The 23,338-nt window shown below is 37.3% G+C and overlaps 1 protein-coding gene across 1 annotated transcript in view; it reads left to right on the plus strand.

The window, feature by feature from the left end:
* IL15 (interleukin 15) overlaps window positions 1-23,338 on the plus strand; it is a 38,697-nt gene that overhangs the window by 911 nt on the left and 14,448 nt on the right. The gene's annotated exons all lie outside the window — the stretch shown is intronic.

Consider the following 23,338-nt stretch of genomic DNA (forward strand, 5'->3'; position numbering starts at 1 on the left):
TTCAGTTACTTTAGCTCCTTCAGAAAAAATCCTGGAGCATGTGTGTAGATCAGGATAAACAGTGACATAAAGGGGTTTATAAAAACTGAAGCTTTTTATAAGAATCTTAAGAGGAAAAAGGTAATTCTGGTCTTGGCAATCATTTCTGCAATCGGAAAACAGTAAAATAAACATAAATTGAAAGGAAAAGTATGAAGAACAAGCTTTTTTCTTTCAATAACCTACAAAGTAAAACCTATTCTCTAACCGCATACTCTTCCTTGAAACGGCTCTGTTTCCTAGAATTTTAGTTGGGAATTCCCCAAAGTCAAGGAACTTACGACTGAACACTCCTTAGGTGTTGCTACCATTGAGGGATCCAGCAATCATTAAAGGAGTAATATGTCACGATAAAGTAGGGCTCGTTCCAGGAACTCTATTAGAGTCATTCATTATATTAATTGATCTGAGGGAGAAAAGGCACATGTTAATCTCTATAGTAGTTGAATAGTCATTTGACAAAAATTCAACAGCCATTCTGGATGTTCTTTTTTTTTAAAAAAAGGACAGCTCAATCAAGTAAGAGTTAAACATTTTCTAACCATGACAAACTGACAGACTATTTATGCACTAACACGCACATACACACACATCTGAGCCCAGAGACAGCATTATAAATCACTTCAAAATGCTGGAGAAACTTCAGCTGTCTTCTGCTATAAATACAAAGGAAATAAGAGTGCACAGTTCTTAGCCCAACTAGGGACGCTCTGCCAGAGTTATTAGCCAACAAAGTGAGACAGGAAGAGGAATTTGAGGATAACATTTAGAAAGGTGAAAGTAAAACTGTTATTTGTAGATGACTTAATACTTAGAAAACCCAAAAGAATCTGAAAATTTTTTATTATTCAACTTCAGCATCAACAAGAGAATAGATAAATCTGACACATTAGAAAAAAATCCATTGGTTAGCAAAAACAAATCAAAACAAAACAAAAAACCCAGCTACCCTGGGGAAATTCTAAAGGAGAGTGATCAACTGGGAGGAAAATATTTGCCTCTCCAATCACCAAGAGTTTTCTCTCTAATGTGTTAGAGATTGTGGGGGTGTGGGGAAGGGCGCAGCACTAGGACCATGGGCAAAGATCCTAAAGGGACAGTTTGCATTTAAAGAAATACAAATAGTATTTCAACTGATAAAAATATTCATCCTCCTGCAAACTGCTAGTTATTTGATTTTATTTAAGGACTATGGGAATATAAGCATATATTTCTAAATCTGCTTGCTTTTTGTAAGGATACTTTGAAGGAGTATAACTAATGAACTAATAAAGATGGTTGTCTAAGTAAGGACAAGAGGGTAGAGGGAAATGGCGCACAGGGACAGGAATCAGGGCACAATTCCGAAATAAGTGCCTCTCATATGGTTTTGTTTTTCAACAATGTGAATATATTACCTTTACAGAAAAAACGTTATAAATGTTTTTTTTGCAAATTTGTAAAGTGAAGAATTGCATCTCATTTTATTTTGTATTCGTGATTATTTTAGCTATTGAATTTCTTAAAGTGTTCATTTGTTATTTATGTTTTCATTTTTTGAAATTAACTCTTCAGTTCCTTATATTTAGAGATATTTTTCTTTTTTTAAACCAAATTTTATAATTGCTTACAATATAAGGAACCAGTACATTGGAACTTATTTATTTCACTTTTGTTTTTTCGGTCTGTTCATCTTATCATTTTGTTTACTGTACATTATCTTACAGAACTTAGTGATTTTTATTTTGTCAAATCTATCAATCTTATTTTTGAAGTATTTAAAAATTGCTTTAAAGCTTATCTAGGATAAGAAAAAAAATTTTTAATGTCTTTTTTTTAAAATAAAAAGCTGGAGTTTTTTATATGCTATGAGATGAGAATATTATTTTTCTCCTAAATAGCTAATCAATGTCTTCTCAGAATCTTTGTTAAATAATAAAATAATAACATTCCCTTACCTGCTGCTTTATGATTCAGTGCCTCATTGAGTCGTCTATCCATACTTCAGTGACAAACTTATTTTTATTTGTGGTAAATTTTAACAACTACTAGGTCTAGTTCCTCTTTATTACTTCTCTAGCTCAAAATTATTTTTGCCAGTGGGTTTTCCCCTATCAACTTTAAGATTGTAGTATCAATTTCACTATGTTAATTCTTATGTCAGTTTTACTTCTAATTTCATTTCTTATGATAATTTGGAAAAATAATATCTATGTAGTATATAGTGAGTGTTTCCAAACAGGAATAAAATATACTTCTAAAATTATTTAACTGTCTGATTTTGTTGACTTTTTATATAGATTCAGTACATTCCTTATATTATTAATTCCTAAGTATCATATAATTTTGTTGTTCATATGGACTAGATAATATTTTCTACATATTGTTAAGATACAGATTGATGAATATAAAAAATTTTGGTTACTTAATTGTTATTTATCATTTATTTTGTTCCAAAGCATCTCATAGAACTTGCTATTTTAGTTCTTATGATGCCTCATGTAATTTGCTTAGCTTTGTTAATTAAATAATTGTAGAATATACCAGTAGTGGTTTTATTCTTTTGAATAATTATAACTGTAGTATCTATTTTTCTGCCATTATTTGTATTAATCAAAAATCCAGGAAAGTGCCAAAGAATATCATTGGGGTATCTTATTTTGATTCCTGAATACATGGGAATACCTATAGTGGTTTGCTGGTAGGCTTGAAGTTGGTATTAGCTTAAGGGAGATTTGATGATCTTAAGAAATTATTATTCTATTTCTTTGATTAAGAGTTTATTATTTTTTTAAAAAAGAACGGATGCTGACTTTTGTCAAGTGGATTTTTAAGGCACAGCTGGTACAGTGTTTGAGAGATTGGGCTGACCGGAATTTGAAGCCCTACTCTGCCACTTAGCAGCATGGCTACCAGTTTCATCATTTGTCAGATGGACGTAGCCATCCTTCCTGCCTCATAGAGGTTCTACAAACAATGAGCTAAACCTTTAACCTGTTATGCATGGCCTTTGAATTATAGTAGGCACTTAATAAGCAATAACTATTATCATCACCTAGTCAAATGATGGTGCAGTTTTTCTATGGAACAACTTAAGATGAAAGAATCTGAGCCAAGCAAGTCTGACAAGAATCAGAAAACAGTGGCCTAGCCTATTAAGAGCATACATCTGTCTACCCTGTCTTTGAGCACCTAGGGTTCAATTCACACTCTATTTTTTTCATTCTCAGTATACCACTCACCTTTAAAAAATGGGTTTGCTTTGTCCGGTGAGCAAGATTAAGAAACAAATTCCTTTTCTGCTTTTCAGAGCTCTATTTATTCAGTTATAGGGAGGAAGGGTGGAGTTTAATCAAATACTAATTTTTGAAACTCTTCAGGTTTTTTAGTTATAATGGGAGATGATGTGGAATGTGTTTATTTTTTGCCATGTAATGGTGTGTATACACACATACACACAAACACACACACACATTTTTGCTTTGTGTTGAAAGGCCAGGGAAGAGAGGTATCAGAGAGAAAGGTGGAGTGTGGAGTGTAATGAGCTTGGAGAAGTAGGCAGTCACTAGATCTTGTATTGCCTTAAAGGTTATTCCAAGTATTATCTTGCAATGAATCCTAAGGTCAACAAGAAACTTCAAGAGGATTTTTAAGCAGGGGAGAGACATGATACTATCTATGTTTTACTAGGATCTTTAGTCCAAGAAGAACAAATTGGGGGGAGGGTGCTCTTGGATAGTGAAGAAGACAGTTAAGAAGTAGTCCAAGTGAAATGGGATGGTGGTTTGGACTAGAATTCAAGGAACAATGTGACAGGTTGAGAATAGTCAGTGTGAGACTGAATAAAATGATTAAAGTGACATATCATTGATGTTAATAGGCCCAGGGGCTACTGGGTACTCTGTGTCGTTGACATGGCTCAAGAGAGATCGATAGCCTTTGCTTTAATTAATAGCTGCTGTCCAGAAAAGCTGGCTTAAAGTTTCTTTTCTATAGAGTGGTTCCTAATTCACCACTGACCTCATGTATAAAGTTTGAAATGCAATTCCACTGTGTTTGAGGAGGGATGAAAATTGTGATATGGAATAATCATGCTCAGTTAACTGCTTGCGGCCCTGGCAGGTATGCAGTGCCAGGCCCCAGCATGTAATGGAGCTACCCATTAACTAGTAATTTGTTGTTGCTTAAGAAACCAGCTAACCAAACTTGTTAGAAAGGTATATCACATAAAATTAAGGACTTGCCCGGCCAGGCGTGGCTCAGTGGTTGAACATCGACCTAGGATCCAGGAGATCGGGGTTCGATTCCCAGTCAGGGCACATGCCCGGGTTGCGGGCTGCAGCCGATCAGTGACTCTCTCATCATTGATGTCTCTGTCTCTCTCTCTCCCTCTCCCTTCCTCTCTCTGAAATCAATAAAGATATATTTTTTAAAAAAAATTAAGGAATTTTCATGCATGGGTTTTGTAATACCTTTTTTGATTGTTTGGGGTTTTTTAATTGTTGTTTTTAATTTTATTTGTTCTTTTTACCCTTTGATCCCCTCACCCACCTCTTCGGCCTGACCCCTGCCTCTGGCAACCACCAATCTGCCCTCTGTAGCCACAAGCCCCTTAGCGCCCCCCCGCCCAGCTCACCCACTCAACACAATGCCCCCGAGTGTCGTGTTTATAACTTGTCTCTACATAGTATTTAGAAAGTTGTGAAAAGACTATGAGGGTTAGTCATCTACACATAAAAGCATGAACCCCACTGTCACCATCTACCATTAGTAAGGTTATTTGTTTAATCCTCAATTTTAATTTTCTGATACAATAGTTTTTCTAAATATTCTGTGGAACTCTAACCTGACATGGTTAAGATTTTTTTGTGGGACATTAAGCTTTGTCTACTGTGACTGTTAGTAAAGTTTATTTTACAGAAATGTAGTTTGTGCATTAAAAAGTATACAGGATATATGACTACTTTTCATTTATACATATTTTGTAATTGTGGTTAAATCGCTTTATATTTTATTTTAAACTGTTAAATAATTGGTTTGTGATAGAGATAACATTTAATGCCACATACGGTGGAAAATATATGTACATCCTGTTAAGCCATATTTTCTTGAGAATGGAGGGCCTTTTGAAAGACAGATGCTGCAGATCTTCTGAACTTCAGTCTACCTTTCCGTAATCTTTTATCTCTGCCTTTGTTTTTCAGCCACACTTGGCTGCCTCTCGAGTGCGACTCCCCTTCACATTAGTATTTATTAGTAATTTCAAGGTGGGTGCGGAGGTAGGCGGCAAAGCTAAGCCTGCCACCAACTGTGATCTCAACCTACTCCCAAGGGCATCACCTCGCTCTGAGGACTTATTGCACACACTTCTGCCTGTTTCTCTCAGCCTTCCCACTCTCCTGGCTGCAACATCTGCTTATCACATCTTTTTGATCCTGAGGGCAACCTGTCTTCTAGCTTTCACAGACAGGTGGTGGTTTCACTCTACTCTGGAAGAAACCCTGTAGACCAAGTTTCATTTTAGAGGGAAGAGCCTCAGGAAAGTTGGGCAGTAGGGATTTTCCAAGCACGAGGTGACTTTGGTTTAATTCTGGGGAGTGCAGTCGAGTGGTAGAAACATGGATGTGAGATGGGCTGCCTGGTCCCTGCTCCGCGCCTGCCACTGACTCGCTGTGTAACTCTGGGCAAGTTATGTAATTTCTCTGTTCCTCAGATTTCTCATTTTTAAATGTTGATAATGACAGCACCTTTGTTGTATGGTTGTTGTAATGAAACAAAATTAGTTAATCTGGAAGTAGCTCAGAACAGTAACTGATAAGTAGTATTTGATATTTGTTAGCAGTTTTTTTTTACTATTATTATTAATAGTAAAAAATGTTTCTTCTATATGTTTGAAGACAAAACACCAGTAGAAGATGCCAAAGTGATAAGTGTAAATATTTTTCTATATGCAATGGCGGTTGTAGCCTTTGCATTTCAGTAATCATTACTAGTGACTAGTAATGTGAAATAAGGTACAGTTTAAGGCCTTCTATGTAATTTATAGTAATTTTAAATCTGTAGTTGTTTATAATTAAAGAAATATTGCAACAACTTCTAACCACTGTGTTGCCTCAAGGATCTGTCTGTATATATGAGAAAATGTACTAGTTTGAGAGTTTTAAAGTCTCTTTATTGATCATTGCACTGTTTTCAGTGGTTTAGCAATAAGTGCATTGTCTCTTAATAGCTGTCACTTTTATTCCTTCGTGACACAGATAAGTATATTTTCATCTTGTTTTCCTTTTATCTCAGTGCATAACTGAGGCTCAGAGAGCATAGTGTTGGGGTGGGGAGTGACTCCATTTTCTTTTTGTTTCAATCTAGTAGTTTCAATGCCATTTCTAACTGGTTAAGTCTCCTTTCTTTTCAAATGACCTCACAACAAAATTTTGTGGCATTAGTCTATCTTTGTTGAGTTGTCATCTCAGTGACTTTACGATTTATATACTGTCCCACAAAATCTTGAGGGTGTGTATGACAAAGCAGAAACACAAACTTAAACATTTTGCTCAAAATAAGGGATTTCAAACATTTGTGAGTAGCAAGGATTTTCCATTGACAAATATTCATGGTATCTAGATTGAAAAGTAGATTTAATATATTATATTATAACAGGGAGCACTCCTAACCACTTATGGTCTGGTGTTGCCTGATTTTTAAAAAATTTCATAAAGTAGTGATAACAAAGTAAAAAAAATGTCAGTTTGTAGACAATTATATATGTTGATTGCAGTCTCTAGCTATAAGGAATGTCTTTGATTTTCTTGAAAATACAGTGCAGTTGCTAATCTTCTGGCTTTTAGCTGTGCCCTCTCTCAATTTGTAACTTATCCCACTCCCTTCTCCCTTCAGGAATGTTTGCTTGCCCTGTAAGTAGCAGCTTCCTTCTTATTTCCTCCTGGGAGTGTCACTTCTATGCATGTTTTCACAGCACCCTCCTCTGATATGTCTACTATTATATAATTGCTGTGAGTTTATCTGCCTTCCACATTGGACTGTGAGCTCAATGAGTGCAGGCATGACCTTGACCTTGATCACTTGGTAGCTCCACTTCATAACACAGCACTTAGGATGATTGATATTTGTTGAATGAATGAATTTGAAGTAGACTGGAATAAAATTTTGTTTTTTCTTTTGTGTGTTCTTTATCTAACTAAAAATATAATAGAAGCCCCGTTTTTCTGGATCAGGACCCATAGTTGTTTGACATTAAGAGGAAACATACAATGATCTGTGTTTTCACTGTGTGCAGCAGATGAGACATTCAGATCAAGTAGTCAAATGGTTTCTCGTTAAATGGTTGCTTTATATGATCAAGGAGATGTTATTTGATTGACTTTGTGTTTTTGGCAGTTCCCTTAGCACATTGCTATGGGAATTATGGTCACCCAAATCAGATACCTAAATTTTGCCTTACCGTATCTCCACACTTCGTGCTTTAATGATATCTTTCTACCTCCTATAGCTTTTCTACAGCTTCCTTGGGCCCCCTGAAATGATACTAACTTCACAGTCCCACTGTCCTCAGAACTCTCCATTATTATATGGCAGCTTTTCAATCACATCTGCCTTTTGTGACATTCATAAGAGATAACATGTTTATTACCATCTCACAATATATCTCCACTCACGTTCTACAGTTTGTCACCTTTCCCTAACTTTCCACTACCAGCCAGAAATATGTTCTCTGCGCTCATGTGATTAGATCAACCACATCTTCCTCCCTCTGCCCCAATAATCTCCCCACTGTGCCATATAACATAACACAACCAGGGATGATATTATATATACATTTAGGGTAGGATTTGGGGGTGGGGTGTATAATTCTGCTTGCCACACCCTATGACTCAAAACAGTCATTGACAGAGTTGGAAGTCAAGCCTAGGTTTGGCTGAACTGCAGAGGGCCCGATTTTATCCATGGCATTAATTATGGAAACCAGTCATATTGCTGTACAGCCAGACTGTGTGGGTGCCACAGAGTGCTATACAAAGTATGGCCTTAAAGGATTCCAACGCAAGCTTTACATGCACACTGCTCCCGTAAAATACGAGATCCAGATGGTCAAGAATCATATAAATTAGGTTTTATTGTGTGCTACACATTTCTGTGAATTGTACTTCTTTTAGTTTAGTTTTCCCTATTTTGTTTCAAGCTTTGATTTGTACTTTGCACCCTGTCTCCCCTCTGCTTATTTTATGAACACATTTTAAAAATTTGGTTAACTAAGAATCGTGCTTATTTCAGTTTCTTTTGGAAATTTGAGGTCAGTCATAGTTTTTCTCCTTATTTAAATATGTTTCGGAGATAATTGACTTTAATTCCTATAGCAATGTGCTAAGGGAACTGCTAAAGATATAAAGTCAATCAAGAAAAATCCCATCCTTGATCCCATAAAGCTACTGTAACTAGAGACCACATGGACTTTTATGAAGCAGAATATTTGATTTGGTGCACACAATGCCAAAAAACAACTGTCATTTTGTTGATTTAAAATAACTTAAGCACATATATGACATATATTTCTTAGGCTGTTGAGTGTATAATTTTTTTTTGAAAGAATCATTGATTTTTGTTGTTGTTGGCAGCATAGAATCTTCTTTTTTTCTTTCTTATGACAATGATAGGAATCTTTTTTCCCCCCCATGATTTACCAGGTCAGACAGATCATCACAGACTGTAACCAGCTCAGTTGTATCAGGAACAATGTAGTTTGTGTGTGAAACAAAGGCCAATCCTGGCTTGGTCAATGACTAAGACATTTGGGACATGTTCCTACATATCTCTGAAACTCATTGTCTCCAACTATAAAATGAGCGGTTCCAAAATCCTATTGTTTTGAACACGTTTTACATACTTCGGCGCATTTCCAAGTTGCTGGAAATAGTTAATTTATTTCAGCTTCACTGCTTAGAAATTTGTTTGTTGGGTCTCCTAAACATACATGAAAAAATTTTACATTGTTCTTGAATATTATAGTAAAGTTGATTGGCATGTGCTGGGGCTTACTATACTTAATCAAGCTATAGGATTGTTTTTCTGTCTTTACAAAATAAAACTCTTTCTTGGGTTCCAATTTTTTGCGCACTCTGCTCTTCTCAAATAAGGTTTCCATTTTTTTCCCTTTTCTCTTATTTCATCAGAAGTATCTTTCACACTCTTTGAATGTTATTTGGTCACAATTTATGCATGATTGTTCTTACTTTAATGAGACATTAATATTTCTGCTATTAATAATTACCAAAATATTAAAACACAGACATCATGATGGCTGGCTATGTGGCCAGAGTGGATGTGTGTTGTCGTAGCAGAGTTGTTTTTTCTTTCTTTGTGAAATATGTTGTATGAGACACTGGTGTTGTCATTCTGATGGGTTCTCCTCGAGATTGATGTCCCAGTTGTGACAAATCAAAGCATCCATCAGATGTTTTAAAGTGTTAAAGAAAATTAAATGAACACTTAAATTAGCAATGGGGTCTGAGTTATAACTTCTCTCCCTAGAAGGGAGGATATTACGGGCAACATGCACATAGGGAATGATTTTTCTGGTAATAAAGTGGGGAAAATAGCAACCAGAACAGAACAAAACTATTCACGATGCTGTTCAGTATGTAAAGAGCAAAAGAATTTTCCCTATGCAAGAACCTCTGCTACTATATGTTTGCAATGATGCCTTCGTGCATGGAGAAACAGATGTTTATCTGTTTTTCTTTTAGTTTTATTTTCTCTTAACACTGCCATTCTATTAGTACGTGATTTCATAAAGCTGTAGGATTCTCATAGGAAAACTCTCGAGGCCATGTGCTTTGGAAGCCAGTGTGCTGATTTTTTAGCTGGATAGCAATATTTTATTATAGCTGGAAAGCATGTGACTAACAGTGTTAGAAACAGGAAGTCTAATGCTACCAACACCACGTCCGGAACTGAGCTATCTCCTGTGTTTTATGTGCTTCATTCCATTGAACAAATATTGTATTAGTTTTTTATTATTTTGTTGTTTGAATATCAGAGACCTGTCAGATGGTTCTGTTTCTTTCAAACACTTGATGGAAAGTTTTGTTGTAAAGCTTCTTTCATGGAGATGACTTTATGTCTTGGCGATAAAGGAAAGTCCCATAAAACTTGATCGGAAATTGTCTTTATGAGTTGCCTCCCTGTGTGCTATTAAAACCTCAGAACTGGAGCGTTAGTCTTAACTCAGAGCTGTGTTTGCCTGTTGTATCTTTGGCTGCATTCTTCATCCTACCACTTTCTTCCTATGAAGCGTCTCCCCCACCAGCCTTCCTTCAGGGGCCCACTAGCCTTGTTCAGCCCATCCCTGCTGTACATTAGAGCCAAGCTTTGTGGGTATCTTCCATGGCTATTTGCATTGTCAATACCATATGCCATTTATGTTCAGTCATTCACCTCTTTTGTTACTCTAGACATAGTTCCTAAGAAGTGACTCCTGCCAGGGAGTCCTCAATGCCTATTAATTGAACATCTGGGGGAGATGCTTTTCAATGAGATGAGTATACTTTAATGCCAATTCTTCCATATTAAAACATCTTTGTTTTCCACTTGCATTTTGCACTTGTATGTTGTGGCCATGTCACCCTGGCTTTATGTCTTTCCAAGTTAGCATCTTTGGTATCAGTTCAGCTGATACACACACCTATATGCTCACTGTAATTTTGGGAGTGATTAATGTTCTATCTTATGTTAGTTAAGCAGGACTTGAGAGAGTGCCTGTCTTCCATTATTGTACATCATTTTTCTTCTTTCTTCAGAACACCTTTTTTTAAAATCCTCGCCCTTGAATATGTTTCTATTGATATTTTGAGAGAGAGAGAGAGGAGAGAGGGAAACATTGATGTGAGAGAAACAATTGGTTGCCTCCTGTGTTCGCCCCGACCAGGGATGGAGCTGTAACCTTCAGATGAGCCCTGCAGGGAATCAAACGGGCCGCCCTTTGGTGCGTGGGACTGTGCTCCACCGGCTGAGCCCCAGGCCAGGGCTCCCTGGAACACCTTTTGATTTCTACTCTGAACTCTCCTGTGAGATACACTTTGAAACACGATTTCTTTCCTTTTGTTTTTTTCTTATGAGTTGGTATGTTTATTTAACCTGAGTGAAAGTAATCTTTCTTTTTCCCTGGAAACAGGTTGCTCAGCATCCAAGGTGGAGTCTAAACTATACAGCCATTTCTTAGTATCTGCCTTTAACAATAAATAAATAAAAGGATAAGTGGCTGTCCAGTCTGGATAGGCTGTTTCTTTGTGCCTTAATGGCTACGGTAGCCCACATGTTGAAATGCTCTAAGTAGGAAAATAATTTTTTTTCATCTTCTTTCCTGCTAATGTTTATTTGATGTAAATATTCAGTTCTTAGCTCGATAATGGATGTTCCAGGGAATCAGAGTGACATAAGAGGATTCTTAATGTATTTTTATTCCCGTTTAATTTATGTTTTATATCTTTTTACCGGAAACTGAAAGAGAAACGTGTTTCTCCCCCTCCCCCCCAGGCAATTATTCTGCATGGCCTTGTTTCCCTATGATTGGGCTTTCTTTCTTTTCAGGTTATGATCCACAGAACTGACTGGATACAGGGTGATTAGTGCAGAAAACTCACTCTCTCTTCTGGTTGTACATAACGCCCAGGCATTAAGTGACCCATTTTGTTTTTCCTAAGGCCAAGAATCATTATTTTCTTTAGGCATCATACAGACTGTGGTTTTCAATTTAATTAAAAAATGTACAGCTCGTATTGAAGTAATTTCTGCTCACAAGTGATTTTTCTAGACACTTGTTCACATTTTTTGTTAACAGTCAATATCCGATACAACGCTTTAACAGGTGCACTCCCCTACAGATTGTCAGTGTAAGACTGTTCTTTCAGTCTACCTTTCCTCCTTCTGAAATAGTTTTTGCTGAACTGTAGGATTTTCTGAACATTTGTTCAGAATTAAAAAGGCAAGTTTACTATTATCTTCCCATATAACTGGTTGATACATTAATATCCAGTTTTGTTCTCCTTATGTATTCCTCTCTGTCCTTCAACTAAGATTCATATTTGTTAAAAGAAAATGTGAACACTAAGAAAACTTTACTTAATGATGACTAACTGAATTTTCTTTGCTGAATCTAACCTTGGAAAACATTGATAATTAAATTCCACAAACAAAATTAATTTTATCTAGTTATAGTTTTTTTTCCCATCAAACTTTAGAATCAAACTACTTAAAGTATAATGTACTAGATAGACGTTTTAATCAGAAAGTTAGTGCTGTTTTACCTCTGCATGTTTATAAACTATACACGTAATCTTATAGCCATATTTAAAAACATATAAGCTCTGCCTGGCTGGTGTGGCTCAGTGGTTGAGCGTCAGCCCGTGAACCAGGAGGTCACGGTTCAATTCTTGGTCAGGGCACATGCCCGGGTTGCAGGCTCCATCCCCTGTAGGGGCGTGCAGGAGGCAGCCGATCAATGACTGTCTCTCATCATTGATGTTTCTATCTCTCTCTCTCCCTCTCCCCTTCTCTCTCTAAAATCAATAAAAACATATTTAAACTAAAAAAATACCCCAACAACATAAGAACATATAAGCATAATGGCAGGGTTTTTTTCTCTCTCATTCTCTATATCAGCAAACATGCTCATGTGTGTGAACACGTGTACACACACACACACATACACTAGAGAGCCAGCATTGGAAAGTTCCCTGAACACTGCGGGAAAGGAGAGAGACTCTGCGGTGTCACAGAAACAATCTGGACTTGGTAGCTCCTCTGGGTTTTTCCACTAACTGGGAGTCTGTTATTGAATAGCTTCTGGCTCACTTATATCTTGTCTGTATATTAAGACAACATTCGAAGTTTACTTTTACATCAGTCATTGGTATGATATTTGTTTGAAGGTGGGAGGAGGTGATGCTAAAGGGGAAGAAGGAAACTTTAGGCTGGAGAAGGGGTGGTACAGATTTTCTGGGGGCAAAAAAAGCATTGCTCACTTTTCACTTTTACCTATAGTTAGAGTTCTAAAGGCGGCTACCACACAAACTTACTGTGAATGGATTTGTACAGAGATTGAAGAATGACCGGCTTTAGTAGGCGGGCCAAAGTGCAGCAACAATATGAATACTTGATAAGACAAATTTTATTTTAAATACAGCTAAGGAAGCAACAGTAACAAAGAGTGCCACAATACAGATGGAATCGCCTATTGGGCATATGTGCTGGCGAGACTGGGAAATTTCATGTAGTATCTCAACTAATTAGGACCCGACCCTGTACTTATCCAGCTAAAAGTCAACACATGGGCTTATCATTGAATCAACTACAAATTAGCACTCTTGAAGAATCAAAAGTCTTTCCTGTAAAAAAGATGAACATTGATGACAAAGAATCATAAATTAAGTTATGAAAGTAGGTCTATTGAACAGATTGAGGTAATAGTTTATTTAATAACAGCTGATCTGAGTGTTTATACTAGCTGATGTTAAAAAATGATTTGTGATGCTTTTCTCTTTGGTTACTCATTTAATTACTAGTTCTTGTCAAGTACAACTGTTAGGTCACATCACTAAGAATCTGAAGTTGTATTCCATTCCCAGAAAATCAAATTAGATCCCTCCGTTTGACTCTGAAGGTCACATGCAATCCAACTCCAACATGCCTATTCAAGTGCATTTTCTTTCAATACTTTCCAGTCAGTGGTGCCTCTTAGGTTTTCTCATTCTCAGATGGTATTATTTATGCTGGGTCTGTATTAGTTGGAATATGCTCCTACTTCAGATTCAAGTTTTATTCAGTTTCAGTATTAACCTCAGTTGCCACCCCATCCAAAGTCTTCTCCATTTGCAGCAACATTTATTCATTCCTATTTATTATTCATTTATTCATGTATTCACAACCACTCCACAAATATTTATTGAGTACCTTCTATGGTACAGGTTGTCCTTTCCTAAACATGAGTTTTTATTGCATGTATAGTCATATCCAAGTAATTATACTGAGATTGTATTTTAATGTTGATTTTCCCTCCTCTATGAAAGTGAGCTCATAATGGCAATGATTATGGGTTGTTTCTTTGTTTTTTCAAGGAGAGACCATGATAGCGTAGACATGACCAGGCACAGAGTTAGGAGGCTGGTTCTGTGTCTCCTGTTGACTGCAGCTTAATTTTGGGGTAATTCAAACAAGACATTAAGCTTCTCTCAGGTTTATTGCAATGTTAGGCACTATGGGAGATACACAGATAGATGTATTTTATGTATGTTTGTTACTTACTTGCATTAAAAAATGATTTTATAGAGCCAACAATCTAGAAGAAAGATCCTTAACCTGAGATCCTGAGACCTCTAGAGGGATGAATGTTTTAGCTTCAGATGATTTTAATGTAAATTTTTGGATATGTGCTTATATGAATTTTTCTGAGGAGACAATGAATAGCTTTTAGATGTTAAAGGTGTCACTGAGCCCTGGCAGGATGGCCCAGTTGGTTGGAGCTTCATCCAGTGCACCAAAAGGTTGTGGGTGTGATGCCAGGTCAGGGCATGTAAGATAGACAACCGACCCGTGTTTCTTTCTCATATCGATGTTTCTGTCTCTCTCTCTCTATAAATCTATAGAAACATATTCTCAGGTGAGGATTAAAAAAAAAGAAAGGTGTCATTGATCATTTAAAAAAGATATTACAAAGCTCATGTCCTCCATATGTATAAAACAAGTAGCCAACGAGAGCCACAGAAGAACAACAATGTGCTGAGCTGGGCGTGGGAAAAGGTAAAATGGTATCTGACTGGTCATTTAAGGAAAGGCTTCCTGAAAAAAATAACTGTTTGAAGCATATGTATCTTTTGGCTTCAGCTTCCTCATGGGAAAAGAAGATAAATTATAGCATTGCAGTTATTCTTTCCAGTTATAAATTTTTTTTTTATTAGATCACCAAATACTTGTCAAAATGCCAGTCACATCATGAGTATTCGGGGAACATCTGCTCATTAATCCTGAAGTGAAACTTTTAAAATGTGTTGTCCCAAATATACCCGCTATCTTGAGTTAAAATTGTAGAATATTATAGCATTAGCTCCCCAATGTTCCATGAATGAGAGGAAACTTAACAGATGTTTATTCATTGCTCACTCTCTTTCACTTGGCAGAACAGAACGCTTCATTCATTCGTCTCCTTTATTGATTCATAGCATTTTAATACCTTGTATTTTATTATGCATTTCATTACAGCATTGTGGGTCTCCTCTTTATGCTTTGTCGGGGTAGGAACTATCTCAAATCTACCCTATATTATCCACATTCCTTTACACATCCCTTACCCTAGATTACACATTCCTTTAACCAAAAGGGAGCGTAATAAATGTTGAATGATAAGTGAAGGATGCACATCAAAATGCATCAAAATAACCTGTAAATTGCCTGTTTCAGCTTAGCACAGATGGCAGGTTCAAATCTCAACATGTCTTGTCCTCTGTGAGTTACTGTGGGCAAGTTTCTTAAACTCTTTGTCCTCAACTTCCTCACCTGCAAAGTAGAATAATGACAGAGCCTACCGCATAAATTTACCTGAATGAATTAATGAAGTGCTTGGAAGAGTGTCAGAAGTTAGGGAGAATCCAGGTTTGTGGGACTTCAAGCTTGAACAGTGTCTGACCCTCTTCAAGAAAAAGATTATTAAATTATGAATACAAAATTTGTCAACTAGGACACTTTTAAGGCTTTATTTAGATTAGGAAAATAAATCACAAATTACAGAAACAAACAAAAAAATTGCCCGGCCAGGTGCTGCTCTGTGGTTGAGCATCGACCTAGGATCCAGGAGATCACGGTTCGATTCCCGGTCAGGGCACGTGCCCAGGTTGTGGGCTCCATCCCCAGTTGGGGGCGTGCAGGATGCAGCCGATCAATGACTCTCATCATTGATGTTTCTATCTCTCTCTCCCTCTCCCTCCGTCTCTGAAATCAATAGATATATTTTAAAAAAACCCCAAAAACTGAAAAATACCAAAACATTCCAACATATCATCATTGTGATTAATAAACACCTTAATCATCTTTATATACTTTATTTCTTACAAATTTTTGTGTGCATGCACTTATATTTCCTCTTTTATGTGACAATGATTTTCAATATTTTCTATAAAGAGAATGGAAAGAAAAGAAAATGTATTCTTTTCTCTCGAAGTAGAGAAAGTAGATTGAAATTTGTACTTTATTATTGATGGTTTAAGAAGTATTCATTTACCTTCATAATGCATTACCGGAAATAACACATTTCTACCTTTTCCAGGGCTTCACACTCAGGAATTTCTTGTTTGGAGGGAAGTCTGGGAGAAATCCAGCTTTTGAGTCTCTCTTGGCATGAGCTCAGGGAGGCCGCCTATGCCTCTGCAGTGACTCCAGCTTGGCTAGGTCCTGCTGTGCCCTCTTGACTCCCTATCCCCACCCTTGTGAGAAGGTCTTGCTGTGAGAGTTGAGGGGAAGGTGGCTGAGAGCCGGGACACAGTGGCCATGATGCATTGTATTCACATCCTCAGAGTCACAAGTAAGGTCCAGACACTCCATGGTCTATAGATAAGATCTATTAGGGTTAGGTTGTCCTTGGAGTCCAAATAGATTGAAGACAGTGCCAGAAGCCTGCCTGCTGAATTCACCTGCTCATAGTACCTGCTGCAAACCCAGGTTGATTTCTAGAAGGCAGAAAGTGACCATCCTCTGGGGCCACACTACAGGCAATGCAAAATACAGGCTTTGGAGCCCCACTGATTTTGTGTTAAATCTGCCTCTCATTCCAAGTGCTCCATAAGTCAGCACTCACCATTGTTATTTTACTCTTTCATTGCCAAATAATTTTTCAGTAAATCCCTAGGAATTTTGCAGTGAATATCTTTTGTGATAATACATATATTAATTTTTAGGTATAATTCTTTCTCTCCACTTTATCCCAAACAGGGAGGGTAGGATTTCAGATGACCTAAACTTTTACTAAAATGGATTTTTAAATGGTTGCACCAGACAAAATTTGTGCTTAATACTTCATAATCATATTAATATACAGTCTTATTGAGATAAAAATGCTTTAGTTCCTTCATTCTTAAATATCATTTGTAGTGGACGTCAGGCTTTGGCCATATTCCCCTTCAGGAAGGAAACATTTTTTATCTCAGCTACTGGGAGTGCTACTTGCTAGAGTTTTCAGCTGACAGCCCTCTCTGGGAGAAACTTTCCTTTCAAAGGGCACACCCACTCCCCAGGGGCAGCCTCCATCCGCTGTTCTTTGAGGGGAGGGGAGGTCATAAACGCCCTTGTTTCCCCAATTTGCACAGCTGCAGAGGGCCACCCAGCTCCCAAGCTCCACAAAGCCCAGTTACTGCCTGCAGAATGGCCTCGTTTCTTCCTCTGCCCATTTCTGCTTCCTTGCCCTCACAGGTAGTGATTCTGCAAACATGCTCCGTCTACCTCCTGCGCTTAAGTCCATCAGAATCTCCTTCCCAGACAGCCTGCCCTGAAACACTATCAATTTTTTTAAGAAGCACAATCTTTTTAATAACTGCTTTTCTGAGAATGAGAGTAGAGATCATTTATAAGATGTGGCCCAATTTCAGAAACGTTCAAATTGAAAAAAATGTGCTTCTCACATTCAAGGGAGTGCCCTCCACGTGAGTGCTGTGATTGCTTGCTGCGCGAGCAGGCTGGCTGCCACCGGCAACCTGAAGCACTTAGAGGCCTCGCACCGAGGCCTTCACCTGAAGGAAGGTCACAGATCGTTCTTTCCTTTTCTCACTGCATGCTCTCCTAGCTTGATCTCCGCTGAACTCAAGGGTTTAAGTCAACGCGTTATTTCTCCAGCCCTGCCATCTCTTGAGCTTCTAATCTACATATTTGTCTGTCTACCAGAATATTTCTTTGGTATCCCACCAACCTCCCAAACTTAACGAGTCCAAGACTGGATGGCTCAGCTTCTCTCACACCAGGCCTGTCTTGTGTCCAATCTCAGTTAGTGGCCCCACTGCCCTGAAGTTCCAAACCATAAAACCTGTTATTCATCCTTCCTCACCCCACGTACCCAGAGAGCCAACAAGACCTGCCAGTTTTGCTGGGAAGTAGGGCTCCAATAAACAGCCCCTTTACTGCTTTTCAGGTCCTATTGCCACTTCCTCAGTTTAGCTCCTTATGTGGACCACTCCAATAATAATTCATCCGCTTTCCAACCTTCAGTCTTGGTTCCTTTAAATACATGTTCTGCCCAGTGGTCAAGATAATCTACATCAAGTGCACATTTGGTCATGCCTTTGCCCTCACGAGCACCGTGAACAGCAAATTCTCTGCCCAAGCAAGACTATCTGTGACTGAACCCATTTATCACCATATCGCTACCAAGCCCTTCCTCCAACCTGATGTGCTAGCAAAAGCGGGTGCTTGGAGTGGGCCGGCGTGCTTCCTACTGTTTCACGCCCCTGTGCCTTTGCCCACTATTTCCCTCTGCCTGGAAAGCCCTTTTTTCCTTTCTTAGATAGGTTAACTTGAATCACTCTCTAAGGTAATTTATTTTTGCCATTTCCTCTAGGATGTTTTCTATCAACCTCAAAATCTGGATACCCAAACTGCCATAGCATGTATAGTATATAACGAAAGTACATGTGTGTTTCTGTGCTTCCCTAAAGGATGGGGACCATGCTTCTCCGCCTTTGGAACCCTAGGGCCAGACACGCAGAAGATGCCCAGAAATGTCTGCTGAACGGAACTGAATAGTGAAGATAGCTTGGCCCTGGCTTCCTGAGTCATTGTTTATTTGGTATATTATCAATATTCCATGATTCTTTCTGGGACTCTGTCCTGAAATCCAGCTCTCTTCCCAACATCTTGATAAAACCGGCTAATAATCATGAAACTTAATGTTTTAAAAACCTGAACTCTTGATTTTTTCCTCAGACCTGCTCCTCTTGCAGCCTCTCTCATTTTAACCATGGCAACCTTCCCTTTTGAGGCCAAAACCTTTCAGTCACCCTTGACACTTCTTGCTTTCATCCCAAACGTCCAATTCATCAGCAAATCCTGTACCTTGAAAATATACATCTCCCTCCAGCTCCCTGACTATTACCCTGGGTCGTTAGAGCCACCCTCCCATCATCTCGCTGCGCCCACACTCGCTCACACAAAGCGTGGTCAATAAGGCCGCCCGAGTGTGCGTCTGCGGCGGCTCAGCGTGGGCCTCAGCTCACCTCCCCCCTGTACCAAACATGCTTACCTGGGTTTTTTAGGTCTTCACCTGCTCTCCCCTACCTCACCCTCACCTCACTTCCTAAATCTCTGGCTGAATTAGTCCCCCTAGACCTTCTCCCACATGGTCTTTGTATTTCCTGTTGCCCCTGCCAACAAAGTTACTTCCTCAGACACTGTTTGCTGACTCTCTTCCTTTAGGTTTGTGCTTGAATTTAATGTCTCCTTGTAGAGGTTAATTTCACACACTGTATTTATTGATCGCCACAGTAATTGAGTACACCATCAGCCATACTTTCTAATTACTCGTTTGTTTGTTTTCTAACTTTCTGGAATTTTTTCAGTGCTGTGTCCTTAGAAGAAAAGTGACTTGCACATAGTAGGGGCTCAATAAATATTTGATGAATGTGTAAGTGAATGAAGGAACCAGGACTAAACTCCAGTTCTTAGCATGTGTAATGTTGGGCAAATCACTTCCCTTCTCTGAGTTTTACTTTATCTGTAAAATGAGGCTGACTAAGGATGCCTGCCATGTGTTTCCTCAAAGGTTCTTGATGAGCTGCCAATGTAATATTAATAAATGGTCTTATAAGTCCTTATGCCTTGTGCACAATCTAAAATGCCATACATGTAAAATTTACTTTTCACAATAATCATAAGAGGCATGTTCAATGATTACCTCCATTTTGGGGATTTGGGGGGTAAAAATGAACCAAGGTATATACATGTCTTGCGGTCACCTAGAGAGTCAAAATGAGTCAGGACCTGAAGGCACAAAGCTGTGACCACATTAGTGTTGACTGGCAGCCCTGGTTGTGTGCTTCCTAATGCTGTACCTATGCTTAGTGAGAATGGCTCCAGAGGGGAATCCTGTGGCTTGTATAACACACTCTTTATCAGGTGGAGAATATTTCCACATTTTGTGTTTTAAGAACTTATGCTGAAAATTAAAAGAACTTATGCTGAATTTTGTCACATATTTTCCCCATCTGCTAAGGCATTCATATGACTTTTCTCTTTTAACTTCTTCATGTAGTGAATACACTAATAAACTTCCTGATGGTCACCAACCTTTCATTTCAAGAATAAAACCTATTCAGTCATGTAATTTTATTCTGTTAACATACTGCTTGATGAAATTTGTTGATATTTTATTGTAGAAGTTTGCACCTATGTTCATGTAAGAAATTGCTATATAGTTTTCTTTCTTAGGATATGATTACTTAGTTTTGCTATCAGATTTGTGTGCCTGTGAATTAAAATAATCTTATATTACCAGAAGGATTTATTAGTTCCTTGAAGGTTTGGTAAAACCTTCATAAATCAGTCTTTTTATTACATATATTTAGACTAATCTTCAATCAGGTTTCTTCCATCTTTTTGAGTCTATTTTAATAATATATATTTTCTTAGAAAGTCAATGTTCAAATTGATTTATATGAACATGTAATTTATAAAAATTATTCTAGTAATAATGGCCCCTTTTACATTTTTAATATATATAATTTGAGACTTTCTTTCCTTTTTAGTTTTGATCAGATTTATTTTACAAAGAACCATCTCTCAATTTTACTAATTACTTTTCCTACTTCATTAACTTCTGCTTTTATCTTTACTAATACTTTATTCTATTTTCTTTATTTTTATAGATTCTTGAGATTAATGCATAATAAGACATTTCAACCTAATTGCTTTCTATGAGAGACTATAGGACTCTCTGTGATTATGCTTTTGCCATATTCAACAAGTATTTTTTAACAAAGTAGAATTTTCAGGTTGACATTTTCTTTTATATTAGCATTATTTAAAAGGTTAACGTTTCACGTATAAGTGGATAGATTTAAAAAAAAAATTCTAGTCTTTTATTATTGATTTTTTAAATCCTTACCTGAGGGTAATGTTTATTGATTTTAGGGGCTAGGGGAAGAGAGAGAGAAACATGGATTGATTGCCCCCTATACATACCCTGACCAAGATCTAACCCGAAACCTAGGTATGTGCCCTGGCCTGGAATCAAACCTGCAAACTTTTGGTGTACAGGACAGTGCTCCAGCCAACTGAGCCACCCAGCCAGGGCTTAATACTGATTTTCAGTTCATTATTATTGGTACTATTGTAATTCAATATTATTCAATTCTATAATCTAATGTACTGATACTGATTTGTGATCACAAAATGTGTCAGTATGATTTTAGATTTTTGTAATTTTTTGAAACTTTTATTTAGGTTTAATATGTAGACATTATTTGTCTAGGTCATTGACAACATTTTATGAATGTATGATGTGTTCATTTTTTAATGTGCTATTTCTGTAAGGTAGAATGTTTTCTTCTATCCCTATATATTTTACCCAATATACATATATACTACATAAAACCTTGTTTATTGTGTGTGCTGGAATCAGCTCTAGTTGGCTTGTGAGAGCCAGTGGTTAAATATTCAGGCACTTTGTGAACCAGTTGTTAAACCATTGGCTTGAAATCAGTGTGGTAGGGTATTTACATAACAGAAATTGGCAAATGTTACAAATCAGTGTGGTTTTTATTTTTATTTTTGAGAGCCAGCTTACTTGCGTAACACAGACCATAGCCCTACTCATTTTTTGTTTATGTATAAATTTCTGAAAACTGTTTTAAAATCTTTAATAACTTCTTATTTTTCTTCTATATAATTTGAAGCTATATTGTTAGGTGCATGGAGATTCATGATTAATATATTTCGTTGTAGGCTGTAACTTTTATAAATGTGCATTATCTTTTGTATAGCTTAATACTTATTTGAATTCTAATTAGTCTAGTACTATTATTACTATACTTTTTCATTTCTTACATTTCCAAGTTTTTTGTACCATTTAAAAAAATTTTATTAAATTTATTGGGGTGACATTGGTTAATAAAATTATATAGGTTTCAAACGTACAATTTTTTATACATCATCTGTTTATTGCATTGTGTGTTTACCACCCAAAGACAGATCTTCTTCCATCACCATATATTTGACCCCCTTTACGCTTTACCACCTTCCCCCTCACCCCTCTTCCCTTTGGTAACCACCATACTGTTGTTTCTACCATTTTATTTTTGTTCCATTTCTTATAAATAGCATATTTTAAAATTTATCTCTGCCTTTCTCCCTATTTATAAAACACAATCTAAGCATCTGTCTTTTAGTAAGCAGACATAGTTTTTATCACATCTTTGCATGCGTGGGTGGATATACTTGTATGTTTAGACTACTGCCACATTATGTTTTATGTGTATTTTTTGCTGTGCCTCCTTTGTTTAATTTTTCTTTTCTGCCTACCACTGCCGTCCATTAGGTAGGTTAAATTTTCACTTTCGTTTTAGTTTGGAAATTATAATGATATATCTAGGGGTTTCTTTTCCTGTAGTAAACTTTTCTTTTGATTTTTGCAATTAACCATTGTGAATATGTTGCACATTCTCCAGCTAAAATTATAATCTTAACATGAATATTCTTCTTCCGTTTCCCACATCATTTTCCGTAGGGAGATTATTCATGATTTTTCCCCATGCTGCTAGTTGGAAAAGTGCACATTAGGTCAGCGGTTGCCCCTGGTGGTAGGAGTTGAGAATGGAGTGGCTGTAAATTGGCACCAGAGAAATTTGATTGTAGATGTTTTATAGTCATGGTGATGCTGATTTCACGGATGTATACACTTGTCAAGACTCTGCATATCCTATATGTAAAATGGGTGTATTTTATTATCTTGAAATTATACCTCAATAAAGTTGACATTAAAAGTGTGGTGGAGGATATCAGAGAGAGCAAGGCTGTAGGATGTATAAAGGGCTCATTAGAGGTTATATCAAGAAATTATAATGGCACATTTTTTCCAGCAGTACCTTGCAGCTTGGAATTTGAAATTGGCAAAATAAATGTAGCAGGAAGATGAAATGTGGGGGAGGCTTAGGGTGCTATGTCGGATAATATTAAAATGATTGACTGATGGACACCTGCTGGGTAAGGAGGCAAGTGCAGCTAAGAAGCTGGTAGTTGTGAGAATGGGGACAATGTAGTTGTAAAGAAATTAAAAATAAAA

Source organism: Miniopterus natalensis, chromosome 4 (genome assembly GCF_054644295.1).
Source record: "Miniopterus natalensis isolate mMinNat1 chromosome 4, mMinNat1.hap1, whole genome shotgun sequence".
In the NCBI taxonomy this organism is placed as follows: Eukaryota; Metazoa; Chordata; class Mammalia; order Chiroptera; family Miniopteridae; genus Miniopterus; species Miniopterus natalensis.